The sequence below is a fragment of the Manis pentadactyla genome, chromosome 4 (genome assembly GCF_030020395.1).
Source record: "Manis pentadactyla isolate mManPen7 chromosome 4, mManPen7.hap1, whole genome shotgun sequence".
Lineage (NCBI taxonomy): Eukaryota > Metazoa > Chordata > Mammalia > Pholidota > Manidae > Manis > Manis pentadactyla.
Window position 1 is genome coordinate 135,736,386 of NC_080022.1, and position 24,338 is coordinate 135,760,723.

At 42.2% G+C, this 24,338-nt stretch overlaps 1 non-coding gene and 2 pseudogenes across 1 annotated transcript; all 3 read right to left on the reverse strand.

Moving 5' to 3' along the window:
• Window positions 1-4,434: 4,434 nt before the first annotated feature.
• On the reverse strand, window positions 4,435-4,648 carry LOC118917913 (small nucleolar RNA U3). Its single transcript, XR_005026927.2, has one exon. It is a non-coding gene; the product is annotated as a small nucleolar RNA U3 (small nucleolar RNA).
• A 4,636-nt stretch (window positions 4,649-9,284) lies between these two features.
• LOC118917921 (small nucleolar RNA U3) lies at window positions 9,285-9,483 on the reverse strand (annotated as a pseudogene).
• Window positions 9,484-13,315: 3,832 nt separating this feature from the next.
• LOC118917920 (small nucleolar RNA U3) lies at window positions 13,316-13,513 on the reverse strand (annotated as a pseudogene).
• Window positions 13,514-24,338: the final 10,825 nt, after the last annotated feature.

A 24,338-nucleotide genomic window follows, 5' to 3' on the forward strand; every position in this document is an offset into this window, starting at 1 on the left:
ATATATAAGTAGGAATAAGAATATGCTATATAAACTGTTCTGCATCTAAATTTTTGCACTTAACAATGTATCTTGAGAGAAATTTCCATGTGATGAACATACAAGCCACCTCAGTTCATCACTTCATAGTATTCCAATTAAGGATGTATCATAATTTACTTAATGAGCCATTGGGATATCTGCCAAAAATACAGATTCCCAGACTATACACCAGACCGAATCAGAATCTGCAAGCATGGGGCCCAGAAATAGGTACTTTTTTTTTTTTTTAAAGGAATATGTACTTTTTACAAGTGCTTGAGGTGCTGTCAAGGAGGCTGGCCTGCATCGGGCATCTGTAAATCACTGGAATACCTCATTGTGAGCTCTCTGCTAATGTTAGGTCAGATAAACAGTCCAGCACACTGTACTGTGGGAACCATAACATCCTCCTGGGGATTCAATCTGGAGGCCTACAGACTGATCTGGCTACCTAGAGGCAGGTTTTATTTTAAACACAGAGTGTTTAAAAAAAAAAAAGGAATTTAAATAATGGACAATATTTAACATTTGAGAGATTTCACATTAAAAACTGAGATTTCCAGTCTCTTGGAAATTTGGAAGATCCAGCCTCCCTGGCTCCTCTTCCTTCCTAGAAGCAGCAGATGTCTGACCCTCCTTAGATGGAGCTTGACCGACTCACCCCACTTGGTCCCATGGGCATCCGACTTTGTGACATCAATAGGCCCAGACTGTAACAGCATTTCCACTGAGTACTCAGGTATACAACCTCCTCCCAGAAATTTCCCCTTTACCTTCATCAGAAGATATTTTTAAAGCCATATGAAAACAGTCCTATCACAAAATATGAAGCCATGGGGTTTGCCTTTCTTCCCTTGACAATGTCCTTCCCACCTCCCCCTGGCATCATGGGGAATTCTGAAAAGGGAATTTCAAATTCTAGGTTCTTCAAGGGCTGGGCTCCTGGTCGTGGCTTTATTATTAACATAATGTACCACTATGGGCCAGCCACTTAAACAGTCTAGGCCTCAGTTGCCTAACCTAGAATGTTAAAGGTTTGAATGATTTGATCTTTAAAGAACCCAGCTCTAAGCCTCCACAAAACAGATGAAACTGCACATAACTGGAAACTGTTGCATTTCTGCTGAGGAGCTCCAGGGGGTCCCAGTATGGCCTCCCTACAAAGCCGTTAACCTACAAACATTAGGTGAGCTAGCCCTTTCTTTCCAAGTTCTAAAATTAAACATTAACATGGGACTATATCAAACTAAAAAGCTTCTGTACAGCAAAGGATACCATCAGTAGAAAAAAAAAACATCCTACAGTACAGGAGAATATATTCATAAATGACATATACGATAAAGGGTTGACATCCAAAATATATAAAGAGCTCACGCACCTCAACAAACAAAAAGCAAATAAGCCAATTAAAAAATGGGCAGAGGAGCTGAACAGACAGTTCTCCAAAGAAGAAATTCAGATGGCCAACAGACACATGAAAAGATGCTCCACATCGCTAATCATCAGAGAAATGCAAATTAAAACCACAATGAGATATCACCTCACACCAGTTAGGATGGCCAACATCCAAAAGACAAACAACAGCAAATGTTGGTGAGGATGTGGAGAAAGGGGAACCCTCCTACATTGTTGGTGGGAATGTAAATTAGTTCAACCATTGTGGAAAGCAGTATGGAGGTTCCTCAAAAAACTAAAAATAGAAATACTATTTGACCCAGGAATTCCACTCCTAGGAATTTACCCTAAGACTGCAGCAGCCCAGTTTGAAAAAGACATATGCACTCCTATGTTTATCGCAGCACTATTTACAATAGCCAAGAAATGGAAGCAACCCCAGTGTCCATCAGTAGATGAATGGATAAAGATGTGGTACATATACACAATGGAATACTATTCAGCCACAAGAAACAAATCCTACCATTTGCAACAACATGAATGGAGCTGGGGGATATTATGCTTAGTAAAATAAGCCAGGCAGTTAAAAACACAAGTGCCAAATGATTTCCCTCATTTGTGGAGTATAACAACGAAGCAAAACTGAAGGAACAAAATAGTACCAGACTCAGAGACTCCAAGAAGGGACTAGTAGTTACCAAAGGGGAGGGGTGTGGGAGGGCGGATGGAGAGGGAAGGAGAAGGGAGTGGAGGAGTATTATGTTTAGTACACATGGTATGGGGGATCACATATGTAGGGGGGAAAACAGTGTAGCACATATGGGGGAAAACAGTGTAGCACAGAGAGGGCAAATAATTAATCTGTGGCATCTTACTACACTGATGGACAGTGACTGCATTGGGGTATGGGTGGGGACTTGATAATATGCGTAAATGTAGTAACCACATTGTTTTTTCATGTGAAACCTTCATAAGAGTGTATATCAATCATACCTTAATAAAAAATAAAAATAAAAAACTGAAGGAACAAAAAAGAAGCAGACTCACAGAACCCAAGAATGGACTAACAGTTACTAAAGGGAAAGGGACTGGGGAGGGTGGGTCAGAAGGGAGATAAGGGGGAAAATGGGGCATTAGGATTAGCACACATAATGTAGTGGGGGAGTCACGGGGAAGGCAGTACAACACAGAGAAGACAAGTAGTGATTCTATAGCACCTTACTACGCTGATGGACAGTGACTGTAATGGGGTATGTTGGGGGGACTTGATAATGGGGGGAGTCTAGTAACCATAATGTTCAAGAAATTGTACATTAATGATATAAAAAATAATAATTAAACATTAACACTGCAGAGACATGAGTGTATGAGAGTCCAGAAAAGTTTAGGAAGGGAACACATCAAAATGTTCACTGTATTTAGTTATATTTGGATTACAGAATTCACATACTGGCTTTTTTTTTTCTTTATACTTTTGCAAGCTTCCAAGTTTTCTCCCACTTACAGCAAGTGGGAGAAATCTTGTAACAAAAAACAAAACCACAAAAAACAAATCTATCGATATCAATATATTTTTTTAAGTACATTAAGCAAAGTCTCCTTATGTAAGATGGGAAAACTATTTTATGATTGTTCACAATCTAGTGTTTCCTGTAAAAATTATCTGGAATCATGTAAGTGCTCAAAACTTGTTTTTGGTTCTGTGAAATTGGAGCTGTAAAAATATTTGCTGTCCCCTCCCTGTCAAGGAGGTGATTGTAAGGACTGAGCCAGCAAGTGGCTGGGAAGGCCTTGGAAATAGCAAAAGCATTACCCAAGGAGGAGGGATGTTCACGTGTAGCTTGATTCACTGGTGTGTTGCTGTTCCATATCAAAATTTGCAGGGAACTATTAGATTCAGCAGATTCTTTTAAACCACAAGAGCCAGGCAAAAGTCTTCATAACAAAATGAAGCCAAGAATATTAGAAGAACTTGATTGTAGGGTATGTTAAATTGCATAAGCAAATCATACAAATTATAACTTGGAGTGGAAATATGCAGACTGTGCTGTTAATGACTAATTAATGACTAGTAAGTTGCACTAGTAAAACTGCTTAGAAAACTTTTTGTTAGCTATTTAAAAAGTATGTTTCAACATACGTACATAACTGTATTTCCTTGATATGTTAGTAAAGGTTCTTTTAATCTCATCAAATTATTTTCCATAATGACCCAACTCATCTTAAGAGCATACTATTTATTTTCTAGATAGTCATGTTATTTACTTACAGATTTGGATCTGATCGATAATCCACCATAACATCAACTCACGTTCTAAGGCCTAATAACGCCGCAAGGAAAAGCGCAGTCTGGCCCAGGTAGTTAGCAGCATCGACATAAATTCCTGCAAAGCAAGTACCAGGATCAGTGCAACTATTAGGGATTTTCCTAAGATAAAACTAGGGAAACTCAAATTAGAAGAAAAAGTTAAAATTCCTTTATACAGTACTTTCAAATACTACTACTGTACTTAAAAAGAAAAAAGGAAAAGGAAAGCCTTCTTTAGCCACACAAACACAAACACATCAACTAGGAGGCAACCAGCGTCTTTTCAACAAAGCATTTACAGCAAGTTCCATTAAAGCTTTCCACCCCACTCCAGTAAACTAAAAAACAGACTGAAATAGTTCTCCACCTTCTGAAGGAATAAGGTCAGGGGGTTTAATAATACTTTGTGCGAGAAACAGAAGACTTGAGCCTTATGCACCACTAAAATACAAACTTGACAAAAGGAAAAAAATTAAGGAACATACCCCAAACACATCAAGAAAGAAAAACAAGTTATAAAACGTGAATCAGGAGTAAACATTAATTCTTAAGTACGGAGAAACGTTCTTACTTTGTTCTCTAAATAATATAGACCCATAAAACAGACACGAAGTACAGATCTCAGAAATATAAGCAAAAATAGGTACCACTAAATATCTGAAAAACGCGTCATACAACACACCTGTCGTTTCAAACACTGATGAAAGAAAACCACTCAGACTGTGTTCCCTTCCTCTCACTCTTCCAAAAGAAGAGAAGAACGATCATCAATGACAGATGGTTGTTGCACGCACAACACCAACAGTCAGCTTCACGCTCAGAAGAGAACACTACACCTCCTCCTCGTGGTTTCGGGTGCTCTACACATTCAGAGAAACTTCTCTAGTAACGAACTATAGAAATGATCCCTGAAAGTATAGTCTTAACTGAACACCCTCTGCTTTTCCAAACTGGACGAAACCCACACATATTACAGTCACGGTGAGTATTTCTTGCGGCACTATTCGTCCCATATGTACATAAACCTATGTTTTCTAAAGACATTTTAGATTTAAAAAATTCGACAAAGCATTTTGAACCCGCTTGCGTTTCCAAAGTTAGTTCAAGTCGTCATAATTAACATACAGTTGATGAACAGCCAATCACAGACCAGTTATTTCGAGCCCCAACCTGTTCCCGCGATAGTTCCGCCGCGCCAGGCGTACGTAGAATGCTGACGATCACAAAGCGCGCCACAGCGCCAGAACAAGCCTCAGTTTAGACCGGTGGGGAAAGCTTGGAGACCTTCGGCAAGAAAAACGGAAAAGAAAAAAGTGGGTGGTGAAATGTTGACCCAAAGCCAAGGACAGAGACATTTGAAAAGAGCTTCCTATTGTTAGACTTTATACCGTGATCAAAATACCGGATATATAAATGTTCTTTCGTATTTTCCAAATCAAGTAATTTTTATTAAACATTGTGCAATGTTTAAGTAAATGGGTTTAAACAAGCAGAGCGATACATCATTCCCGTACTTAAAGCTTCAGCAATTTCCCAGCTCTGGGCTTGTTAGTCCGGGGAGAGGAAATCCCGGAGCAAAATACCTCTAAAAACCGAAATCAGTCAAAGGGAGAAATAAAGTTTAAAATCCGTTTATTGCTCACAAGCTGCAGTCTGAGGCCGTTTCTCTCCTTTGCTGCTCCAGCAGAAGCCAAAAAACAGCCCTCACCACCCCCCTCCACTCACCTCTCAGGTACAGATAAGCCCTCCGTGCCCAGATAATACCCATTGATATGGAGATGATCTCTCCACTCCTGAGGAATGATGCAAATGCACTAAAGCCACACTTCTTTCCACCACTGAACGCCTATTGATATGCAGATGTGCCAAAGCCAGGCGAGATATTCTGGAAATGTTACAATTTTACCCACAGGACTGAACACAAAACCTCTACAGACTTTCAAGGCCCTGCGTTGTCTAGCCCACACCCACATCTCCAGCCTTACTTTGTACAAAATTTCCCCCCACTGTAGCTATACTGAACTCCTTACAGGTCCTCATACTTGTCACGTTCCCTTCTGCCACAGGGCCTTTTACACAAACTGTTCTCTCTGCAAGGAATTTTCCTTCCACTTCTTCCCCAACTTAATTTCAATTCATCATTAAGACATCTGTCCAAGTATCATTATCTCACAGCACCATTCTGTAATACTGGCAGGGGGTGGGGGAGGATATTTTCCCAGCCTCGGGGCAAAATACTTTTGAAACCAAAATCAGTGAAAAAGAGAAATAAAGTGGGAGAAACCTATGTATTGCCTATAAGCATTCATCCACTTCTGCTTACCCATGTCTCTTGCTGAGACAGGGACCATGGGCTTAGACAGAATAGGGTGAGGGCCTCTGGAAAAAGCAAGGCAGGATATTTACAGTCAGAGCAATGTAACTACATGCAAGGAAACCCCCTACCAAAACTGTGTTGAACATTAAGCTCTAGAGTCATTCTGCAATGAGATCAGTTAATATTCCTCAGATAAAGAAGAGTAGCACATGTTTTTATTATGCTAATCATTTGTAATCATGTATAAGATTCACCTTAGCATGCTAAAGGCCCAGGCCTATGTGCTGTCTTTCCTCCTTCAGATCTGATGAGGTGATTTTGCAAACTGGGCAACTAATTTAGCATACAGACCCAGCTGTAAACAACATACTAAAAGGCAGGAAGGATTCTACCTTAAAGATAAGATTGCATTTTAACACCCAGGAAGTTTAAGAAGTAAGATTCTTAACTTACTCTTTAGCAAATGGACAATACCTTAGCCCACTTTGGGAGCTGGACAGGCGGCCTTTTGATATACTCCCAGACCAAGACGCCAGTATCCCAGAGAGAAATCGAAGCAGGAAATTCCTTATGTTAATTCTAAATATTCAGGGACCACTTAACAAGTCTACACCCCTAAGCTTTTTTTTCATGTTCCCAAATATCCTCAACTGCCTATAAAACCCCTAGACAATGCACCACTACAGGCCCTCTTGTCTCCTCCTGGTGTGAGCCAGGAGCTCTGTCCTCTCACTGTATCTCTCAATAAAAGTCTCCCTCGTTCTCTCCTACCTTGACTGTTTGCTAAGTTCATTCTTTGACTCCGCAAACAAGAACCCCTGGCATCATTGCAACCCAGCTGCAAAAAAGGGACCCCAACCAACCTCTCCCATCCAGATATGCCCTCGTTCCCCCTCATGGTTACATATTGATACAGAGATGAACTACTTCTCTTCACCCCTTGGAAACACCTATTGATATGGAGATGCACTAAGGCCAGGAGAGGGATTCTGGAAATATTGCAATTTTACACACACCTTCCCTGACCTTACCAGATCAAACGTCTTTATGCCTGTCCTCTGCATAAGACTGTATTTCACAAGGGCAGAGACTTAAATGGCTTTGTGTATCCACAGTATCCCAAGCACCTAGTACTGAATGAATGAATCCAAGCAAAGGTGTTCATTGTACAAAACTGGGCAAGATAGGGGTCATTACCGTTGGTAATTTTGAACCCCACAACTTCCATAAACAGCCCGTCGGTGACTTCCTGGTATTAAAATACATTTCATTCATTCATTCAACAGATATGTATTTCAGACCAGTATTGTACCCATGCTGTGGCTGATACCAAAGTGACTAAAGTAAGTCTCCCAAGAAGTGCCTAAAGGTAGCTTTGATCAAAGACTGACCAAAAGAGTCGAGAGACCGGGGTTCAAGTGTTGAAATCCTAATGAACACTGTTTTTTAGCCAGAGGCCTCCATTTGTGTCAGTCACCTAACCTCTGGGCCTCTTAGGAGGCAAAACCTGTTATTAATAGTGATGTGTGCCAGGCACCCATCTAAGTCAATCCTCACAACAGTTCAACAGGATAACTATTGTTATTATTGTTTTATGGATGGAGAAACTGAGTTATAGAGAGATTAATCAATTTGCCAGGGGTCACAAAGTAACCTGGCTCCAAAGTCCAAAGTCCATGCACTATACCATACTGTCTCCCTCCCATCCTAATTCCTCAGCCTTGCTGCTCAGAATTGCAGAAAGCTTCAATTACTAGCAATGCTGTCCACTGAATTAAACACAGAGGGGAGATAAAATACTAATTTCTAAGAAAAAGGAACCTAGATAGCTTTGAGGAAAGTAGGAAGATAGAAGGGGGACAAGGGAATACAACAAATAACCTACATACAGGAAGGATGGGTATTTCAGCCAACTCTGCAATATTCAGTAAAACAACGCAACATGGTACCTGGGTTAAAAGAGTGGAAAACAAGGTAAACTTCCTGTGAAGCTTGAAAAAAATGAGAAAACATTCAGTGCTGGAGAAGAGACAGACATTCTTAAATGCAGCTGGGAATGTGAACTGTTGTACAGCTTTTGGAAATCAATATGGCAATATCTATTAAAAGTCTGACTCTGAAATCCCATTGGAAATATAAGAAAACTTGTTATATAAAGATACATTACAAAGTATTTTATCAACGCATTTTTTCTGGTGATACAAACTACAAAAAAAAAGAAAAAATCTTAACATTTGATAGGAGTACAGCTGAATAAGTTATGGTACATACATAAATATGTACCAAATATATGTCAAAATATTAAGCAGTTATTAAAATGAATGATTTAGATCTCTTTATCAGTTGGCCTAGAGATGGACAGGGAGCACTGTTAAATGGGAAAAGGAAATTGCAGAATGTATACAGTATGATACACTTTAAAGGCCGACTAGCAAACTTTCAAAAATATGTAACTTTAACTCCACTGGTTGAAATAACCTCATGGCTTTTTTTTTTTTTAAGGGTCACCCAAGAAAGCATGTTCTAGACATTTCCTGAGGAGTTTGCAGTGGTTTCTTAAACCATGAGCTCAAGTGGAAAAGTGAGGCTAGGAGAAAGTGATAATCCAAAATTTAAGAACAGGGACTGGGCTAGTGTCAGACGAGTGAAAATGCAAAGTGAAAACAGTGGCTTTACTCACTGACATGAGAACTGAATTAGCTGAATATACACTGTTTTCTGGGTTTTGGGGAAGTTTTCAAGGGCATTAACACTTTCAATAGGAAACGAAGTGTGTTTTTACCTAAAATGAACTAGATGTAACATGAGTCAGTAGAATCAAATTTTGCTGGTTTTTCTAACTCAATGTGCAATGACAGGCATTGATGTATTAAGAGACCCAGTGTAAAAATAAAGTATAATTTAAAGGTAAGGCCCAAAAATCAAAAAAAATATTCCTTTCCTAATATTCAGATTATGAAAGGAAAAAAGAAGCACACCAGACAAGAGGATGATTTAAAACTACAGTTAACTAAAGAAACATAACTGAAAGGAATAAGCACTCAGGGGGAAAAAGAAACCTTGAAAACAATTTGTAAAACATGGCAATTATGTCTTCAAACTACTTTAAGTCACTTTTGTACATAATTCCTAAGTTATCTATACCTTTATTATACACCCCATTGATCAGAACCAGACATGTGAAAAGCAAGCATTGCCACACCAGAGAAATCCTAACAAGATACACAGGAAGTTTCACAAGGTCCTGAATACCTTTTCTACTATTATACCAAAGAAGAACAAATACCATTCAGATAGTACGATGGCAAATGGTGATTACAGAAACATCAACAGCCAGCTTCACGCTCAGGAGAGAATACACCTCCTTCAGCACTCTACCTACGACTGGTAAAGAACTCTTTTTAATAACTAGCTATAGAAGTGATTCTTGACAGCAGTTTTAGTTTTGGCGTCTCAGCATTTGCTAGGTCTAGGGAAGCCGTGCACTTCTTACTGAGGGTCAAATAGGGTCTCTATTTCTGGTTCTACTGGAAAATGAAAGAGACTTTGCATTACAGTCTTTCAAATGCTATCACGTAAAAGGGCTTTCTAATGTTTTAAGTGGAAATGTAATAATTAAAAAGCTTTCTTAACAGCCATTGCCTAATTAACATAATACTGAATGACAACCAGTCACACCCTTTATCTTTTGCTCCACACTTCCGGTAAAACAACTTCTCCCCAGAAAATCAAAGGCAATGGAGACCTTTGCCTTTGCCAGTGAGACCCAAGCTGATTCGAGTGATAAGTAATTCAGCAGTTGCACCCACCCATTGTCCTAAGTTTGAGTTTCAAATGCTGGTCTAAGTTAGACTTTGTGTGGCAGGGTGGGGAAATGGGTGGCTGAGAACCAGCGCTGGGAAACAAAACTTTTTGGGTTTTGTACCATGTTGTACTACCTGTTCACGCTTTTTGAATTTTTTAAATTAAGCTAGTTGTTTGGTGGAGTTAACATCCTTTCTTCCCTCAGCAAATAACATCAGTCCCAACTATAACAATATTAGTTACTGTTTATTGAGGACTTGCCAGGTACTAGGCATCATTCTAAGTGCTTTACATGTGAGAAAAATACAATGTTAATAATCCCAGTTCTATGGATGGAGAAACTTTAAGGCACAGAAAGATTAAGTAATTTGCCAGTCAGGTAACTAGGCAGGCAGACAGCTATTAAATAGTAGAGCTGTAGGTCACTATTCTAGTACTGGGCATACAGAGATAGAGAGCGGAGTAAAGGTCTCTACTCTCAGAGCTTATATTCTAGTGATGGGGAGAGATGATGACAAAAAATATCCAATAGGATGTCACATAATGAGGCATGCCAAAGATTTTATTGAAACAGAAAGAGACGTGGCTACTTTAGATGTGGGTGATCAGAGAGGGCCTCATTTTGGAGGTTACATTTAAACAGAGAAAACAACTAATGCAAAGTCCCAAAGCAAGGAACAACGTGACATGTTTCAGCACCTCGAAGATATCTACAGAGCATAGGGTATGAGGTACAGGCAAGGGCCAGACAGCTGATGGTTTTCTAGGCAAAGGTGAGGCCAGGGATGTCTAGATTTTAAGTGTGAAGGGAAGCCACTGGGAGATCTAAAGCTGTGGAGACCAGTTCTGAGGCCACTGAAAGATGTCTGTGGGAGAGATTACGGGGGCTTGCATATGGACATAGTAAGGAAGGAGACACTTAGGCTGTTCTGGAAGTCAACAAAATGGGACTCACTGATAGATCTGCTCTGGGTGGGGAGGCAGGGGTTGGCAGGGGTCAGGGAAAGAGGCTTCAAAAATGACATGTTGGTTTTGTGCCTGGAATCTCCCTTGGTGGATGGTCCTCAGACAGGGAACACTGGGGAAAATACAGGGATTTCTCCTCTAAGGGGGCGGCTTTTTCAGAACAGAGGAAAGGAGTGTTCAACTACTACTGCACTTGCTTTACCTGATTTAACCCTTACAAAACCCTGTGTGTTGATGCTATTACTATCACTGGCCATGGGTCCTTGGTCTTGTAGAGAGAAAGAATTCAAGAATAGGTGCATAAAGCCATTGAGCATTAAGAGTTTATTGGAAAATGAGAAATTTAGAAAAAGGCAAGAGTACACACCTGAGATTTGGGGCAGGGGCAAACCCAGAGCGGGTCACGCTGAGGGAAAAACAGGGAGCTTTTCTTATACAGAGATGAAAATTGACTGAGATTAGATCCCAAGGGAACAGATGTGGTTTTCCCAGAGTTGGGGCATGCTCCACCCTCACTTTGGGAGGAGAGATTTTTTTACTGTATTTGGTCCCCATCAGCACTGTCATGGTGATGAGAGGTATGACTTTTACTATACTAATGATGGAGCCATATGATTTTTACTATGTTAATGGATTTTGGGACAATTTCTCCACCATGCTGGAACCAGCAAGATTCGGCCAATCTATTATCCATACCCTCACTCCACATCCCAAGGGAACAGCTTGCATGGAACGTAGAGCGTGTAAGCAAGCATCTGATCCAAGTGCCCCCTCCCTCATCCTACTTAAGTCTAGCTATCAACCTACTCTAACATGGTTACTACATCTACCTACTTTACAGAAGAATAGACTTGAGGTTAAGGAACTTCCCAAGTACTCCAGCTAGTAAATAACAGACCAAAGAGCGAACTCTCAAGTACATACTGCTTCCCTCACAACCCCCAACCTTGACAGAGGACCAAGAACTATCTAGGGCTCACAGTGAAAGCTTGGCCACTGAAGATACAGGAAGAAATCAAGAAGGAACTACATGGTACATGGCCAGAGTGGAAGAAACAGAAATTAACTCTATCAGGAGAGATGCAATCAAAACCAGAAGCAATCCCAAAGCTTCAAAAGCAGGCAAGTAGATGGGGGGAGAAGGGGCACACTCTCAAGATGTGCCTCTTCTTCACCTGCTCTCTAGGATAATCATTTAATTCCTTTATTTTCAACACCCTTGGCTCTTTCTCACCAGCCTCCCTCGGCAATGATCTTGCCTCATATTTGACATTGAAAAGCTATCGGTTGAAAAACCCTCAATGTGGTCTCATTACATAAACGAACCCACCTACATCTGCACTTCCCATCTTTTCTGGCTGCCTCCTGCCTCCTGGGAGCTGCTCTCCCCCACTTCTCATTTCTCCTGCTCTGCTCAGACTTTCCATCTGTGTAAGAATTGTTCGTCCTTCTTTAATTAAACCCGGTCTGGATCTGGCATCTCCCCTCTCTTCCCCAGCTGACTGCACACCCACCTCGATACTCTCCACCACAGCCTGACTTCAGGGATCTCTTTCTTCCCAGTGACAAGCCCTCACGTTCCTTCAGTGATCAGTCCACCCAAACCAGTTTGTCCTACCACAGGATCAATAAGGTCACACCTAAATGCCATGGTACCTTTCTGTCTCCATCTTAATCTCTCATCTGTTTTCTACACACTTCACTGTCCCATCCATTCCTTAGCTTCTACCAAAAGCACACCCGTTTCCTGCCTGCTCTTGTGTTGCTTCTTCTCAGTCAGCTTCCACAGTTCCATCTCTTTTGCCCTTCATCTGTTAAAAGGTCAGAAATATTCCTTAAATGTGCCCTACAGCTGAGCTCTGCGATCACTTCCCACCCCACTGGCCTAATTCAGTTCCTCCTGTTTTCTCCATTTTAACATGGAACCATTGTCCACCCATTTGTTCAAGCCCTAAACCTGACACTTATCCTTGACAACCAGTCTCATGCATATCTGCATGGAATCAATCCCCAAGTCCTGACAATTTTACCACTTAAATATCTTTCAGATCTGGTTAATTTCCTTGATCACCACACAATCTTCTTTTAGTTAAATGCAGGTGCCTAACCCAGCACTCCTCCCTGCCACCTGTATTTAATCTCCACATAGCAGTTAGTGACGGTAAACTGCCCACATCACCTTCTTGGAGATTAACACTATCTCCAGCTCTTTCTCTGGTGGTGTTTGACTGGGACTGAGACAGGAAGAAATCATCATAGAGAACAAGTGGCAGGATAAATAGATAATAGATAAATAGCAGGATAAAGAAGACAAACCTTGTATTTCAATAACCTCAGATTACTGACAAATTCACACATGGCCGTCCTTGGACACAGCACCCCACAGGTCATTACAACCCCACCAATGGACATTAAGTTATCAAGAATGCTCCTTGCACTTTAGTATATTGTGTTAACTGTAAACACCCACAACAGTAACAACAAAAGTAACTCCTCAAGCTGAAACCACTCAGACGGCGCCCTCCCCTTCTTGCTCTTCCAAAAGAGAAAGATCAACAGCACAGGTGTTACAAAGGCAACACCGAGAGTCGGCTTCACGCTCAGGAGAGAACGCTGCGCCTCCTTGTGGTTTGGGGTGCTCTACACGATCAGAGAAACCTCTCTGGTAACAAACTATAGAAATGATACCTGAAAGTAGTCTTAGTCGCAGCTTCTCCGTATCTGCTGGGTCTATGGAAACGCACACCTAGGTTGATGGCTAAATTTTTTCCATGTTCCTAGCTTTTCAGAAATCTTTTTTTTTCCCTGAGTTTTTTTTTTTTTAAGATATTATAGATATACACTCTTACGAAGGTTTCACATGAAAAAACAATGTGGTTACTACATTTACCCATATTATCAAGTCCCCACCCATACCCCAATGCAGTCACTGTCCATCAGTGTAGTAAGATGCCACAGATTAATTATTTGCCCTCTCTGTGCTACACTGTTTTCCCCGTGATCCCCCATACCATGTGTACTAAACATAATACTCCTCCACTCCCTTCTCCTTCCCTCTCCATCCGCCCTCCCACACCCCTCCCCTTTGGTAACTACTAGTCCCTTCTTGGAGTCTCTGAGTCTGGTACTATTTTGTTCCTTCAGTTTTGCTTCGTTGTTATACTCCACAAATGAGGGAAATCATTTGGCACTTGTGTTTCTCTGCCTGGCTTATTTTACTAAGCATAATATCCCCCAGCTCCATTCATGTTGTTGCAAATGGTAGGATTTGTTTCTTGTGGCTGAATAGTATTCCATTGTGTCTATGTACCACCTCTTCTTTAACCATCCATCTACTGATGGACACTGGGATTGCTTCCATATCTTGGCTATTGTAAAAAGTGCTGCAATAAACATAGGGGTGCATGTCTTTTTGAATCTGAGAAGTTGTAATCTTTGGGTAAATTCCAAGGAGTGGGATTCCCAGGTCAAATGATATTTCTATTTTTAGTTTTTAGAGGAACCTCCATATTGCTTTCCACGATGGTTGAACTAGCCCACATTCCCACCAGCAGTGTAGGAGGGTTCCCTTTTCTCCACATCCTCGCCAGCATTTGTTGTTCTTAGACTTTTCGATGCTGGCCATCCTTACTGGTGTGAGGTGATATCTCATTGTGGTTTTAATTTGCATTCCCCTGATGATTAGTGATGTGGAGCATCTTTTCATGTGTCTGTTGGCCATCTGAATTTATTCTTTGGAGAAGTATCTGTTCATATCCTCTGCCCACTTGTTAATCGGGTTATTTGCTTTTTGGGTTTTGAGGCATATAAGTTCTTTATATATTTTGGATGTTAACCCCTTGTCAGATGTCATTTACAAATATATTCTCCCATATCGTAGGATGCCTGTTGATGGTGTCCTTTGCCGTACAAAAACTTTTTAGTTTGATGTAGTCCCATGAGTTCATTTTTGCTTTTGTTTCCCTTGCTCGAGGAGATGCGTTCAGGAAGAAGTTGCTCATGCTTATATTCAGGAGATTTTGCCTATGTTGTCTTCTAAGAGTTTTATGGTTTCATGACTTACATTCAGGTCTTTGATCCATTTGGAGTCTACTTTTGTGTATGGGGTTAAACAATAATCCAGTTTCATTCTCCTGCATGTAGCTGTCCAGTTTTGCCAACACCAGTTGTTGAAGAGGCTGTCATTTTCCCATTGTATGTCCATGGCTCCTTTATCATATATTAATTGACCATATATGCTTGGGTTTATATCAGGGCTCCCTAGTCTGTTCCATTGGTCTATGGGTCTGTTCTTGTGCCAGTACCAAATTGTCTTGATTACTTTGGCTTTGTAGTAGAGCTTGAAGTTGGGAAGTGAGATCCCCCCTGCTTTATTCTTCCTTCTCAGGATTGCTTTGGCTATTCGTGGTCTTTTGTGGTTCCATATGAACTTCAGAACTATTTGTTCCAGTTCATTGAAGAATGCTGTCAGTATTTTGATAGGGATTGCACTGAATCTGCAGATTGCTTTAGGCAGGATGGCCATTTTGAAAATATTAATTCTTCCTACCCAAGAGCATGGGATGAATTTCCATTTATTAGTACCCTCTTTAATTTCTCTTAAGAGTGTCTTGCAGTTTTCCAGGTATAGGTCATTCACTTCCTTGGTTAGGTTTATTCCTAGGTATTTTATTCTTTTTGATGCAATTGTGAATGGAATTGTTTTCCTGATTTCTCTTTCTGCTAGTTCATCATTAGTGTATAGGAATGCAACAGATTTCTGTGTATTAATTTTGTATCCTGCAACTTTGCTGAATTCAGATGTTAGATCTAATAGTTTTGGAGTGGATTCTTCAGGGTTTTTTATGTACAGTATCATGTCATCTGCACTCAGTGACAGTTTGACTTCTTCCTTGCCAATATAGACAGATGCCTTGTATTTCTTTGTGTTGCTGATTATTATGGTGAGGACCTCCAGTACTATGTTGAATAAAAATGGGGAGAGTGGGCATCCTTGTCTTGTTCCCGATCTTAGAGGAAAAGATTTCAACTTCTCACTGTTAAGTATAATGTTGACTGTGGGTTTGTCATATATGGCCTTTATTATGTTGAGGTGCTTGCCCTCTATACCCATTTTGTTGAGAGTTTTTATCATGAATGGATGTTGAATTTTGTCGAATGCTTTTTCAGTATCTATGGGGATGATCATGTGGTTTTTGTCCTTTTTGTTGATGTCGTGGATGATGTTGATGGATTTTCAAATATTGTACCATCCTTGCATCCCTGGGATGAATCCCACTTGATCATGGTGATGATCCTCTTGATGTATTTTTTAATTCGGTTTACTAATATTTTGTTGAGTATTTCTGCACCTTTGTTCATCAGGGATATTGGTCTGTAGTTTTCTTTTTTTGTGGTGTCTTTGCCTGGTTTTGGTATTAGGGTGATGTTAGCTTCATAGAATGAGTTTGGGAGTATCCCCTCCTCTTCTATTTTTTGGAAAACTTTAAGGAGAATGGGTATTACATCTTCTCTAAATGTCTGATAAAATTCAACGGTGAATCCATCTGGTCTGGGAGTTTTGTTCTTGGGTAGTTTTTTTATTACCAATTCAATTTCGTTGCTAGTAATTGGTCTGTTTAGATTTTCTGTTTCTTCCTGGGTCAGTCTTGGAAGGTTGTATTTTTCTAGAAAGTTGTCCATTTATTGTAGGTTATCCAGTTTGTTAGCATATAGATTTTCATAGTATTCTCTAATAATTCTTTGTATTTCTGTGGGGTCCGTCATGATTTTTACTTTCTCATTTCTGATTCTGTTTATGTGTGTAGATTCTCTTTTTTTCTTAATAAGTCTGGCTAGGAGTTTATCTATTTTGTTTATTTTCTGAAAGAACCAGCTTTTGGTTTCATTGATTTTTTTCTATTGTTTTATTTTTCTCAATTTTATTTATTTATTCTCTGATCTTTATTATGTCCCTCCTTCTGCTGACTTTACGCTTCACTTGTTCTTCTTTTCTCAGTTTCAATAATTGTGAATTTAAACTATTCATTTGGGATTGCTCTTCCTTCTTTAAATAGGCCTGGATTGCTATATACTTCCCTCTTAGAACTGCCTTTGTTGTGTCCCACAGAAATTGGGGCGTTGTGCTCTTGTTTTTATTTGTTTCCATATATTGCTTGATCTCTGTTTTAATTTGGTCATTTATCCATTGATTATTTAGAAGCATGTTATTGAGCCTACATGTGTTTGTGAGCTTTTCTGTTTCCTTTGTACAATTTATTTCTAGTTTTATACCTTTGCGATCTGAGAAGTTGGTTAGTACAATTTCCATCTTTTTGCATTTACTGAGGCTCTTTTTGTGGCCTAGTATGTAGTCTATTCTGGAAAATATTCCGTGTGCAGTTGAAAAGAATGTGTATCCTGCTGCTTTTGGGTGGAGCATTCTGTAGATGTCTGTTAGGTCCATGTGTTCTAATGTGTTGTTCAGTGCCTCTGTCTCCTGACTTATTTCTGTCTGGTCGATCTCTCCTTTGGAGTGAGTGGAGTGTTGAAGTCTCCTAGAATGAATGCAGTACATTCTATTTCCCGTTTTAATTCTGTTAGTATTTGTTTCACATATGTAGGTGATCCTGTGTTGAGTACATATATATTTATAAGGGTTATATCCTCTTGTTGGATTGACCCCTTTATCATTATGTAATGTCCTTCTTTGTCTCTTGTGACTTTATTTGTTTTGAAGTCTATTTTGTCTGTACAAGTACTGCAACTCCTGCTTTTTTCTCCCTATTAGTTGCATGAAATATCTTTTTCCATCCCTTCACTTTTAGTCTGTGTATGTCTTTGGGTTTGAAGTGAGTCTCTTGTAGGCAGCATATAGATGGGTCTTTTTGTTTTATCCATTCAGTGACTCTATGTCTTTTGATTGGTGCATTCAGTCCATTTACATTTAGGGTGATTATCCATAGGTATGTACTTATTGCCATTGCAGGCTTTAGATTCATGGTTACCAAAGGTTCAAGGGTAATTCCCTTACTATCTAAGAGTCTAACTTAACTCACTTAGTATGCTATTACAAACACAATCTAAAGGTTCTTTTTTCCCCCCTCCTTTTCTTCTTCCTCCATTCTTTATATATTAGGTATCATATTCTGTACTCTTTGTCCATCCTTTCTTATTACCTCTGCTGACAGCTATTTAACCTTAGGAACACTTCCATCTATAGCAGTCCCTCCAAAATACACTGTAGAGACAGTTTGTGGGAGCTAAATTCTCTCAACTTTTGCTTATCTGGAAATTGTTTAATCCCTCCTTCAAATTTAAATGATAATCTTGCCGGATTATTTATTCTTGGTTCAAGGTCTTTCTGCTTCATTGCGTTAAATATATCATGCCACTACCCTTCTGGCCTGTAAGGTTTATGCTGAGAAGTCTGATGATAGCCTGATGGGCTTTCCTTTGTATGTGATCTTATTTCTCTGGCTGCTTTTAATAGTCTGTCCTTATCCTTGATCTTTGCCATTTTAATTATTATATGTCTTGGTGGTGTCCTCCTTGGGTCCCTTGTATTGGGAGATCTGTGCACCTCCGTGGCCTGAGAGACTCTCTCCTTCCCCAGATTGGTGAAGTTTTCAGCAATTACTTCCTCAAAGACACTTTCTATCTCTTTTTCTCTCTTCTTCTTCTTCTGGTACCCCTATAATATAAATATTGTTCTGTTTGTATTGGTCACACAGTTCTCTCAGTATTCTTTCATTCTTAGAGATCCTTTTCCCTCTCTATGCCTAAGCTTCTTTATTTTCCTCTTCCCTAATTTCTATTTCATTTATTGTCTCCTCCACCATATGTAATCTGCTTTTAATACCCTCCATTGTGTTCTTCAACAAATGGATCTCCATCCTAAATTCGTTCCTGAGTTCTTGAATATTTTTCTATACCTCCATGAGCATGTTAATGATTTTTATTTTGAAATCTCTTTCAGGAAGATTAATGAGGTTGATTTCATTTGAATCTTTCTCAGGTGTATTCATAATTTTACTTTGAACCAGGTTCCTTTGACGTTTTGTAATTTGTCTGTGGTGCCCTCTAGTGCCCAGAAGCTCTACTCTCTGGAGCCGCTCAGCCCCTGGAGCAATGTCGGGGGTCGCAGGGGAGTGGTGTTGGTGCCTGGGGGGAGGAAAGAGCTGTTTCCTGCCTCCCAGCTCCTATGCCTGTCTCCACTGCCAGAACCTGTGGGCTGAACACATAGGCATAAGCTTGTATGCTTTGCTTCTATGCTTTGTGTTTATAGCTGCTGTAGGTGGGGCTTCCCTCTGGCTGGCCTGATGCCAGGGCGGGGTTGCCGGTTTGTGAGCCTGAGCCAGGTGCAGGCTAGCCAGGAGGGAGACACAGCAGGCTGCATATCATGGTGGGGGGCCTTGGAGCTCATAGCCAGCCAGGGGAATGGAGTGCCTGAAGATCGTTGAAGTTCTCAACCTGCTGGGCAGAGTGCACCCAAACAATTTTGTCTACCTGTCCTTTCTCCTGAGCAGTAAGCTCTGTGCAATCCTTGCCCCTTTAGCAGCCCTCTCGCTTTTAGGAAGTCTCTCAGCCTACCCACCCAGATCAGCCAGATATGGATCCCTGTTTCCCACAAGCAGCTGGAACCTCTGTCTCTCCAGGTATTCTTCCTGTCTTAGCTTTCCAACCCCACTAAATCGCTGCAATGTAGGTTTGTGCTTCCAGAGCATATCTCCAGGGCTAGGTGTTCAGCAGTCCCGGGTGTCCACTCCCTCCCTGCTCCGTTTCTCTTCCTCCTGCCAGTGAGCTGGGGTAGAGGAAGGGTTTGGACCCTGTCAGGTCACAGCTTTGGTACGTTACCCTGTTCCATGAGGTCTTCCACTTTCTCCAGGTGCATGTAGTCTGGTGCAGCCTTCTTTCCTGTTGCTCTTTCAGGATTAGTTGTATTAATTATATTTTCATATTATATGTGGTTTTAGGAGGAGGTCTCTGTCTCACCTCTCATGCTGCTCTCATGCCACATCTTTAATCCAATCCCCCCTGTATTTATTCTTTTTCTAAAAGCATGACTGGGTGTTGCACAGCTCCCCCTACCCCTATTCCCACCTCAACTGGCCTGGACGCAGGTTACAAGCAGGATCCCTATCCTCTATTACCCCCATACTCCCCATAGTCAAACTTGCTCAGGAGGCAAGGCATTTGAAGTGATGCATTCTGCAGAACACTTATTTCAGTTACAGAAGTAGGAATAACCTTCCCGACAGGTACTAAGGCCATATTTATTCATAAAGAATAAAATCACAATCATCACACATTTCTCAGGAAAAAAAATGCTGCCAACCAGGATTGCAGTTGGTTGAGTTTTCCCTTTAACGTCACCTTGCTACTTATTATTTCACTTTATTGCCTGTGAGCTCACAAGAGCAGAGAGATGGTGGCAAGAGCCAAAACTTTAAGCTGTGAAAAAATTAAATGTGAAATAATAATATCTATTAACTTATTTTGTTTCAGGCAGATTGCACATGTCAGCTCCAGGGAAGTCACTGTCCTGGTCAAGTGACTTTATCTAGGGACTCCTAATTTCCAATTTTTTTTTTTTTTTAATAAAATTCAAAGGTAAATAAGGGAACATAGCACTTCAGCCTCCCCATTGTCTCCTGGAAAACAACCACCATTACCAGATTAAGGTAGTGACTGACCATGAGTCACTGCCCTGAAATACATCTCCCACCCACATGACCACACCTGGAATGCAGTGATGATGGGAACAGCGTTGTTTAGGGTTCACACGACTCCCTTCAAGGGGTTCTCCTTTAGCGTGCAACGTTGGCTGGGAAAGGCAGCAACTAAGGGGGAACACCTGGGGCCCATTTTGCTTTTGTCCTGATGAGAGGGGCCAAGAGATTGAGGAGCCGTGGGGACTGTGATGGGGACCCTGACTAGGGCAGTGCCTCCAGCCAGGCTTCCTCTGAGGATATTTCAGGTGATCAGAATCTTCAGATTCAAATGGCCTCTAGAGAAAGAAATTCCATTAACCTGTTTTGATGTTTACCTTGTGTAAGGTCTTTCCTTTGGAGGTCCTTAGGGGTGGCAGTGGATACAAGATTTGGTATTGGATCTGCATACAAATTCCAGCTCCATATGGTACAGTCCCTTTGCAGCTTATGGGGCAAATATATAGCACTATGGGCTGACAGGAGGCCAGTCTGTATTTCCTAAGGAATCATATGGGCAGAATTAAGAAATGGCTTAAAATTCACTGGGAAATGTGAGACATTATTGAGGGCAGGGCCTGGAATTAGGCACTTGGGAGAGAAAGGAGATGGGATTCTTGCCTTGTCAGGGCTCTGGACCTAACAGAACTGTGGGGAGTCTTCACATCATGGATGGACACTATCTTTCATGATGCTCCATTTGTAGGTGAACCTAGAGGAGTGGAGCTGGGGTGTGTGACCTCCAAAGCAGGACTCAGTCATATCCTGGGACAGGTAGAGTTACTGGCCATGATCCCCACCCACACCCCTGCACCCACACCCTTGCTGGGTCTCACTTACTTACTATCCCCTGGCAGGGGTTTGGCCATGTGAACTGCTTTGGCCCCTGGAATGGGCAGAGATGAAAGTGCGCCAGCTTTACGCCTAGGCATGAAGAGGCCTGATGGGTTTCTGGTTGCCCTCTTGTGCTTTTCTTGGGTAGCTGCTGCTCCTCCAGTCTGGGTCCCAGAACAAAGACACGTGGCAAAGAGCTGCCCTGGCTGATCTGCAGACTACCAGTGAGAAGCACAGCCGGCCTGGCCAGCAGAGAGTTAGAGCTTCAGTGTGCCAGGCAGCCTGCAGACTGGTGAGAATTGTTATTCCAACCCACTGCGTTTGGGGTGCTTTCTTATATAACATTATTGTGGCAATAGCTAACTAATACATGTATTCACTCCTTTATCAGGTGATAGGTTCAGCTGCTGCATCGGAGACCCAACACAGCATTGGGTTAAATGAGAACGTTTATTGATTTCTCACGCAATGATCTGGTGAAGTACTGTAGTTCAGTGCTAGTTTGGTGGTTCATGTGTCAGGGAGCCTATTTTCTGCTCCACCATTCTTGTGGGGTGGCTCTCATCCACATGAAGCCTTTATACTGTTTACAGCATTGAAGTTTTAATCTCCTTCCACCCTGTAAGTCAAAATACTCCACAGTGTGGCACCAAATGCTCTTCCCAACATTGCCCTCTAACACAGAGGGCCTTGTCTTGAATCATTATTCCCACTTTGCTTCTGGCTCAGGACTTCTGTTCTGCCTGGGTGAGCATGCTGCCCCCACACCCACTGAGCTGGTGCCCCACCGCCAGCCTCCCGGGCTCACCATCTCTCTCACCAGGACCTTAGAAGCCAGAGTTGGTTGAACCTGGGGCTCCCTGGGAGTGAGAAGCCCTGAGCCCTGGGGAGGTGGCGGCCTCCAGCAGTACATATGTCCAAGGTTAGGAATCCAGTTGTGCCCCCGCTCCGCACCCCAGTCATATTTGCCCTGCCCTGCCTTGCCTCTCCTACTCTCCAGTCCCTGCTGACCTCCAGTCCTGCAGAGACCAAAGAACCTCTGCTTTCCCTGCCTCCCCACCCTCCTTTCCCTCCCCACCATACTTCACAAGTTTAGAGAGCATAAAAGCATTGTTAAATGGCTCCCTCTCCTTCAGAGATTGACTTGGGGGGGAGGCCTGTGAATTTGGAGGGTGATACCCTCTCCTTGAACAGACTCTAGCCTGGCTGCTCTGTGCCCTCTTCTCAGTTCAACCAGAAAGGTCTTCTTGGGGGTGGGAGAGACAGGGGACACTGGGCAGGCATTGTCAGTGCCCTGAGTGGAGGCCTGGCAAAGTCTGTGTCACAACAAAGTCAGTCCAAATGAAAGAGTATAGACAGCTCTGGATGGTAATCAGGAATCTTGGAATCTAGGGCAGGCTGGAGGAAGAAAGTTTGGGGGCACAGTGTCCTGAACAGGGTGGGGTGGAGGGAGGAGAGAAAAGCCACGCCCCAGGAGAGTCCTCAGGGACCCAAGGTCAGGAATTTGGCTGCTCCCAACAGCTAGCTTTTTGGGGACCCAGGTGTGTCCAGGCCCTTTAACCTCTCTCCCCACTGGCTCACACCCATGGGCCTGGTTGCTTTTCATTATTCAGGTCTTTGTTCAAGCGACACTGCCTCAAAGAGGCCTTCCCTGACCACCCAGCTCATGTTTCCCCTCCCATACCACCCTCTTTTATGTTACAGGATGTCATTTCCTTCATAGCACTAACCACTGTCTGAAATAATCTTGCTTGTTTATTTTTCTTATTTATGGGCTGTCTATCCCCAACCCTACTGTGAGCTGCCTAAGGGCAGGGATCATGTCTATCCCTTTCATTAATGCATCCTCACTGTCTAGAACAGTGCCTGGTACCCAGTAGGTGCTCTGTAAATATCAGTTAAATGGACATATATCCAATGGCCCAGACTGACCCCAAACATTGCTCAGGGACCAGAGTTGGTTTTGGGGCCCCTGGCTAAGCTGAGTCTCTCCTACAAAACACACCGACAGGAAGCAGCCACAGACCTGTCACACTCAAGATCAGGAAGGCCCTAATTGGAGCTTAGGATTTGTGTTTTCCACTCCTGAGACTTTCCTGGAGCCTCTTTACCCTGGGTTCATTTAGGTCCTGGCTGATCGCTGCAGGAGGGGACAGCAGGTCCAATGAGTGACTCAGCCCGTTGCCAGGGTTACTGGCAGGAAAATCATTGTAAGAAGCTAGGAGGTGGGAACACTGGGATCCCTATGGGGGTCTGGAGACAGGGGATGGGTTTACAGTTATTGAAAAGGTTGAGGATTTAGAAGGGACTGAAGGCTGATCCCAGGGCTCCCTAGGGGGCTTTGGGCTAAGACACAAAGATTTCCTGGAGCTGAAGAGTGGGGTCTGGCAGCTAGGGGCTGGGGATTTGGTCTTGAGGGTGTCCCAGGGAGCTGGAGGCTGAGGCAGGAGGGTGCCCAGGAAGGGGCTGGGGGCTGAAGGCTGGGTTATCATATTCTTGGAAAGCAGATACATTCTTGAATCTGTTCTTCCCAGCTGGGACCAGCACAATCCAATTCTTGTTTAATGGAGAAGAGACAAATTCGCCTGGGAATGCTACAAATGGACTGAGACTAGGAGAGAGATGCTTTCTTTCTCTGCTCTCCTGCCTTTTTCTTTCTCCCTGCTACGAACATCCACCTCTTTTCCCAGAACCTTCTATGTCCCTCTTACGCCCCCTACTGCTCCTTTGGATAACAGTGGCCAGTCTAAAGGACAGCAGATTTCCATCTCTTCCCTTCCCTCCTCACCTCGAGAGACTAGCCTCAGAAGGAGGAAGCTAAAGTCCCAAGGGAGTAAGTGCTGGGGAAGGAGGTGGGCTCCTGGCTCTCAGAAAGTGATCTGTATCTGCTGTGCGTGTGTCTGTGGATGCTGGTGCTGGGATCTCAGCCTGAGATGTCACCTCTTATTAGGAAAGCCTTCCTGGAACCCCCCACATTAGGTTAAGGTCTCTGGTCTCCAAGCCT